This window comes from Asparagus officinalis, chromosome 5, assembly GCF_001876935.1.
Source record: "Asparagus officinalis chromosome 5, Aspof.V1, whole genome shotgun sequence".
Classification (NCBI taxonomy): Eukaryota; Viridiplantae; Streptophyta; class Magnoliopsida; order Asparagales; family Asparagaceae; genus Asparagus; species Asparagus officinalis.
In genome coordinates this window covers 125042234-125050002 of record NC_033798.1, presented here as the reverse complement: position 1 = coordinate 125050002, position 7769 = coordinate 125042234, and the positions used below count along the sequence as shown (strand labels likewise).

Sequence of the window (7769 nt, the reverse complement as noted above, 5' to 3'; positions counted from 1 at the left end):
CTCGGTTGTGAACCAGTGCTGCCCGTTGAATCGCGGGCTTCGTTGAGATTGAGGGCGCGGTCTGTTTTGACTAGCATAGTTGGAAGCCGTGTTGAATATTAATTTTGTACTTGCCGCTGTCTTCAGCTGCTGCTCACTTGTGGAGACCCCACCCCCTGGCTACACTGCACCATTTAGAGAGTAGTAAAATTTTTAGATTTATAGGATTCATACGTAGATTATGTGGAAGCGCTCACAGACACACGTCCACGCGAACAACCCAGCACATCCTCTCTGCTACTAGTGCTGGGGGCCGCATGAGATCTAAAAAATCTCATGGCGGCGCCCATGCACTGTAGCAGGAGAGGGAGTGTGGCTGAGAGGGTGTCCGGTGGTGTGCCTCTATCATTACTCTATTCTGTTCGCGCTGATATTTTAACTGTTGAGTTACTGATCATTTTTTTATATGTTTCTTACTTTGTTGAGTTACTGAACATTTTTTTTAAAGTGTTTGTGATTTAAAATTAATCGATAGTGAATCACATATAGGCTCCTACTTCATATGTAGAATGTCCTTAATTTGTAAAAGAGTTAATTAATTAGCTCAATTATTTTCTCATATAGAGAAATGAAGTTGTATAACTTTCTGTTTATTTTTCAGGTGGACGCGAGGTTGTATTGATGGATGCATGGTAGCTAGATGATTGATGCATGAGACATGAGAGGACGCCGAGAGGAAAGTTTTTGGATTCATGTATGAGCGACGAGACATGAAAGGATGTCAAGTCCTTATTAATGATGTTAATTAATTTGCTAGCCTTGGTTTTCTATTTTTTCCATTGTGCTTTATTAGTTCAATTGTTTTCAAGGGGTTCAATTAATGTTATTGTGTTATGGTCATTGCTAAGCAAGGAAAATTGGTGGCTTTGGCTGATCATCTCATATGAAAATTTCTTCGCTCTGATTTTAGCTTATCGTGAACTCGCTGATATATATGTTTTGTTTTTATTATGGAATTCTTAGGAATCCATGAAGAATCAATGGATGTCAAATTCAAGAATTATTCCAACATTTGGTTAAATTTCTATGTTGGAAATGCACTATTTCCTTCCATATTCCAGATTGTAGAGAAATATATAAATGGAATTCACATACTACTTTTCATTCAGCCAGAACGGAAAATAAACTTTAATTGTCAGAAGGAATGATACTCTGAATTTCTTTTCATTCTCACACGTTACCTTGTTGTTGATTAGATTTCATCTTTTTGTTTCTTTCTTTTTTTCTGTATTGGTCCTTAAATCTAGGCATAAAGAGAAAGAAAAGTAACAAGAGAAGCTCCCAAAAGGTTTTTAATAAAGCAAGAGACTGAAAATGCGGCTATATTAAATATAATGGAAAGTATGCGAGTGGTGTATTAAATGTCAACGATTCAAACATTCACAAGTTATAATAGTAATATGGGCTTTGCTACAGAGACCCAAAATATGGGACCAATAAGGGGGACAAGTGAGATGTCCTCATTCTATTGGATAATGAGTTAGCCATCATTAATAATGACCAACTCATTATCCAATAGGAGGGGGACACCTCACTTGTCCCCTCTATTGATCCCATATTTTGGGTCCTGAAGGAATTTTTCTAGTAATATCTTTCATCGGTATTATCTGGTCACTTGTTGACATAGTATACATCAAAATCTCTACAAATTACTGATACTTCAAATCATGATGAATATATAGCTCACGTCGGTAAAACACTATTTAGAATATTTATGCACCAAAAATTATCCGACGGCTGGGCCTTGTGCAACTTCACAAAGTAGAGGGCCATCAGCCAAAAAATCTCTCACCCGAGACAGCTAAATGTAATTTTCCTTACTTGTTGACTCAAAAAAGACTAATCAATAAGTGTAGTTAGTGTTTTTCAAAGAAAAGAAACAAGAAGACTGCTGTGGTATCCAAATATAAGCCGAGCGGCTGCGTACCCACTCTTTCACAATTTATTTATCTATAGATCAAATATTCAATCACAGTTGTACCTTTTATTGGAAAATATCACTCTCTCACACTTCCACAACTATAAAGCTTATGTATAACAATAGCTCATGATTCAAGAGAGCAGCCATCTCATAGCACAGAACAGTATCGACCAGGGTCTCTTTAAACAGCTGAAAATTCCACACCTCAAACTCTTGAATTTCTTTGAATTCAACAGCTGTCTGCCTTCTACCTCAATGAATCTGCCATAGAAAAAAGTTAACAAAGAGCACAAAATGCATTAACATAATTAGGCAGCTTACTTCTTCATGTTCTCATACTTACGGTAATTGTTCTTCAGCATGTAACTGATTCCTACTATGCGTATGTGTACATGTGTGCATACTGCATATCCATATTTATATATGAATGTAGACATGTATGTATGTGGGTATGCATATACGCATTCATGCATGTATATGTATGTATGTATGATCTTCTTAATTGCTTACAAGCAAAGTTATACTAGGTCTATACCTCTAGTCATCCTACAGCGGTAGCTCACGTTTCAAATGTGAATCATCATATCAAGTGAAATTGCAGAACTATACACACAGAAAATGCAAACTATATCTGATGAATTGCAGAACAATTCTCACTACGAGGTTTCCTTTGTTTCGTACGCAACATACTTTCTCATGACATGGATGATGATACACGGGTAGGGGGACAATACTGAAGGACCACAAAAAATCAGAAAGATGTCCAGATATTGATGAATTATGATGCTCTTCGTTTTCATTACAGTAATTTAAGACCTGAACAATTTTTCCGAAAATTAAAAAATATATATAAAGCAAACATTTCTCTAGTTCTACAGAAATTATGTATATACATGCAGGTATTACTTAACAACGTACAACTCGCTTCCTCGTGGCTGATACGAGTCGTCGTACGAGTATTTTTTATCGCGGAATTATCAAAGGTGGGTTGAGAAGAGGATGACAGAAACACAAGAATAATTCAGTATGTGGTGAAGGAAAATACCCTATCTAGATTATGAGTATGAAAAGATTACAATCTCTCTCTCACAATCTTACTAGAATCGAGAACAAACTCCCAAGTCTCTCTAAACCCTAATCTCTCTTGATTAGAATCTCTCTTTGATTACATTTGATTCTCTCTCTAGATCAAAACTGATCTCTCTTAGACCTAATCTCCTTATATCTACATCTCTAACAATCTCCTCTGTTTAGAAACCCTAAAACAACGCCTTTTATATGTGTAAACAACGTGGATGACAAAGTGGTAAATATCCAAACCTAAATCCCACAGGAATTCGTGCAAACAAAAACCCAAACGAACCAGGAAACCTTCGATGTGTCGACTCATGTGCATATATGAGTCGACTTATGACATATGGGTCGACTCATTCAGTGATGAGTCGACTGCTCAGAGACTTTTGACAAAACGACTGAGTTTCATGAGTCAACTTATGACAGGCATAAGTCGACTCAACCTGATGAGTCAACTTATGACTGTTATGAGTCGACTCACAGGCTGAAAACTAGATGCTTCGATTCTTCGATTCGTCGTCTCGTTCCACGTTTCAACCTGCGTTCCACTGTGTTGTTTTACACCTTAATTCTCAAGTTACTATGAGAATCATCTATCCTCAAGCTTCCATGAGGATCGCTAAGTTCCGAAGAGAAGATACACCCGTATCAGTGGCACTACCGATATATAGGCTACCTTGTATTCCAAAATGTTGAACGTAACTGGAAGGTGGTGAAGAAAAGAAAATAAATCTTATTTGATTGTTACCCTCTCATTAGAATTGCTTAACAGCTTAAGTACATCTGCTATTGTATATCAAAAGGATCTACGAACAACTCAAAATTAGAGGATAACAGAAGATAAATTATATTTGTTCGCGACATCAATATTAAATTATGTCAATTTTAACTTTCCTCCAGTCGTCAGCCGACACCTGTAAAGTGAGTGCTGACGTAGTCATCAACCCATATTTCTTCACCGCCATCCTATGTTCGGTCGTAATGACGGTTATGCCCCTTCGACACTACTATAATAAAATGTACTATTCCCTCATAGAGGTGACTCTTTTAGATTCTGATTTTTCTACAAAATCAGTGTCTTCTACTAATTATACTGCACACACAAAAACTCCCACAGATTTTTATTTTCCCCGCTCAAGCTCATTAGCTGACTTGATCATCGGAGAAATCACGGGGGAATCAATCATCCTCTCACGTGTTTCTACATGTGCAGACTTTTCATCAACCTAACTCAAAACCGGATATTCGGGAAAGGAAGCGGCCCCTCATCAACCTCACCCTTATCCAACCACGGATATTATTGATTGTGTGATCACTTAACATTAACAACATTTATTTATAGTAGAGTAACCATTTTGCTCCAATGTAGAGAGATTTTGAAATATTAATTATGCAATATTTAATCTTGCAGGTCGATATTCAAGGTGAATTCATTGTCATGGATGACCTAGTCGATATGGAGATAGATGACAAGGATCTAGAAGAAGGCTATATTGAACTCAATGATCTTGCTTAATTTCTCCCGGGCAATAATCCTCAAGGAATCATCTTGATTTGCTTCGGAAAAAAATAAATTTTAGGAGAATGATATTAATGATAATAAATAAGGATTGTACGAGAGCATATTTTTTGTATTATCTTGTAGCTATGCATGCTATTGTTTGAATCAACCTTGATAATTAATATGCAAAGTCATACCTTGCTCTCATTAATAAAAATTATATAAGCAAGAATTACATAATGATCATTTGCTTCCTCCATTTACCAATTATCATATCAAACCTACTTCTTTCTCTATAAAAATATTTGATCAATGATATACATTTGGACTAATTTAGCAAGATTCAATTCTTGCAAAATTGTTCCCTACTTATACCTACATATGTAAATAATTAGTCAAATCAAACGGAGATGAAGTAAATTACTCAAAGTTTTAAATTTACTCCAAAAAGAACATTTTAATGGCGTTCTTAGGGAATTACCAAACTTGTCCCAAAAATTTATATGGTTTCAATTTGCATATGCATTCTCGCCAATCAAATAGCCAAAACCATAGGTTACAGAGATTAAAACATTAACCGAAAAAAATCAAAGTTAAAATTAACCAATTGTTATGACTAATAAGCTGAAGAGCTAACTTACAATCAAGAGGAAAGAGCTAACAACTTATCGTCCATCTTAGAGTGAAAGCCCTTATTGGCTCCTTATTGGGTCTGGTCTAATTGTTTGAAAGTCCATATTGGGTCTGGTCTAATTGGCTCCGGATCCAGCTTAATTGGAATTCTGATAAACGGGTACAGATCCTACTGTGATGTACCCGACAATTACGTTTTGTAGTTTTTCTAATTAGTTTTTGTCGCGTGATATCTCTCCCTAAATCCTCTTCATATTTCTCATTAACGCCTCAAATCTATTGAATTGTTCAAGTAACACCCCATAGGGCCCATAAAAATAGAGTTCTAACATATTAGACCAAAAATACTTTCTTAATTTTATATTAAGTAACTAGACCTGCATATTTCTAAATAACACCCCATTAATTTGAAGAGTTAATTAAATTATTATAAGGGTTATGGGCGGAATTCAATTAGGGGTGTCATTTAATTTTTTTTAAATAAATGTAGAGGTGTAAATTGAAAATATAAAGATTTGAGAGCCTTTTATAAAATTAAGAATATAGTCTAATGTGACAAAACCATTTTTATCACATTTAGTCATATAACTACTTTTTATTTCTTGTTAATTTGCGTAAAATTAGTTACTGGGAACAAAGTTAATATTAATTAAGACGGTTTAAATCTGATAGTTAACTAGATTAATCAAGACCCCTTGCAATTTCTCTGAATTATCAAAACTCTACTGAAATAATGCTTTTTTAAGCATACGGAACTCTTTGGTTTGTGGATTCTATTCTAATGCAAGCTATTGTTTAGAAAAATCCATATTGAAAATCTTATATGTTTGTCATGAAGATTAAAATGTATTTGCATAAATATAAAATCTAATCAAATTTTGTTTGGTTGCACATGTATTTTGTTGAGAAGATATGACTAATATCACAAATTCGGATCAAATCAGTACAATTTTAGGGAATCAAATTTGATGTATTTATCCTCTGTGGTAACCCCAAATTCGTGGTATGAAAAATACAAATAAACATTGTATTTGATAATCTTGAATTTTGCGCTTGTGGATCCCGTTTTGCAAAGCAAAACTCACTGGACGCATAAATGAATGGAAACAAATTCGAGGCGTTTGGATTGAGGGATCAAATTGGAGTCTTTGATTTGAGGGATGTATGAGCAATTTCAAAGAACTTCAAATTACTACTATCAAACACTGGTAAAGAGCTCCAAATAAACTTCAAAGCAAGGTTGCTGATAGCGGATCGCGGCGCGGCGCGGCGAGGTACCGCTAAGGCTATATCGGGCTATTGCAGCGAAATCACGGCAAATAGCGCACAGTCAAATAGCGGTCAAATTTAAATATATTTAAATATCCTAAATAATAAGAAAATTCATAAAAAATCTAAAAATTCAATTAGTTGTAAATTTCTTGTATTATCAGTAAATAACAATTAATAAGCTTGTTGTATGAATGAAACTATGAAGAAATTCAAGAAATATAGCATCATAATATGTGTGATAGCGGGTTTAGCCGCTTTTAATAGCGAAAATCCGCTTTTAACCGCAAAAATCCGCTTTTAACCGCGAAAATTCGCTTTTAACCCGCGAAAACCCGCTTTTACACGCTATTCGAATGAATAGCGGATTTTCCCGCTTAAGCCATCCGCGAAACCCCTACGCGTAGCGCTGAAGGGCCGCGACCGCTATTCGCGCCGCTATAGCCCCGCTATTAGCCGCTATTTACAACACTGTTCAAAGTTAGTTGAGTGGTAAAGGAAGAGAATCTGATAAGTAAACTCCTCAACAGAAGAGAAAAAGGAAAAGAAAAAAAAAAGGAAAGATAAACCCATCAGTTCAAAATTTCAAACTACTTAAGTTGCTTAACAAGGGAGGATTAAAAATATACATTTAAGATACAGGGGGTTCAATTTTCATTGATGAATTCATATTTTGCTCGCATCTTTCTTTACTAACAGAGTTCCATCAGAGCACCTTCGTTATTTTTTTATCCCAGTCGTACTCATTAGGAATATGGAAATTTGTAAATTCATCTGAAAAATGATAAGAAATACAACTATCAGTTCTATCAACTTGACATAATCAACCAAAATACACCAAGATTAATCTGCTTTTTTAGGTCTATCCTTTGAATAAGACTTCCTGGATACCTATAGGTGCCGTTTGGCAAGGGGTTAGGGGAAAAGAGTTTAGGAAAAGGACTAACTTAGATCCTTCATGAGAGGTTAAAAATTCCTGTTTGGATTTGATAGACAAGATAAATAATTAAGTTTTTTTTTGTGTTTGGCAAATAAAGAGTTAAGGATGTAGTTACCATAAATATCAAGTATATTCTTTTTTAAGTTTTATTTCTTATTTCGAGAGGGAATAACCCTTAATCCTCCTCTTTAGGAGAATTTATTAACCCCTCTAATGAGAGGTTAACCAACTTTAACCCTTGTAAAGGGTTTGTTAATCCATTCACCAAATTAACCTATTTGGATGGTTAACGAGGGGTCAAACCCCCTTAACCCTTCTCTAATCGTCTGCCCGTCAGAGCCATAAGGGTTAACTACAAATACACTCTATGTAATCTGAGGGTCGCGTAACCA

General features: G+C 35.3%; 1 long non-coding RNA gene across 1 annotated transcript in view; it reads right to left on the bottom strand.

Annotated features, from left to right (window-relative positions):
- LOC109841132 overlaps positions 1973 to 7769 on the bottom strand; it is a 13360-nt gene continuing 7563 nt past the window's right edge. Inside the window, exon 3 of the long non-coding RNA XR_002247158.1 lies at positions 1973 to 2221. This is a non-coding gene — a long non-coding RNA (uncharacterized LOC109841132). The remainder of the gene's footprint in view (positions 2222 to 7769) is intronic.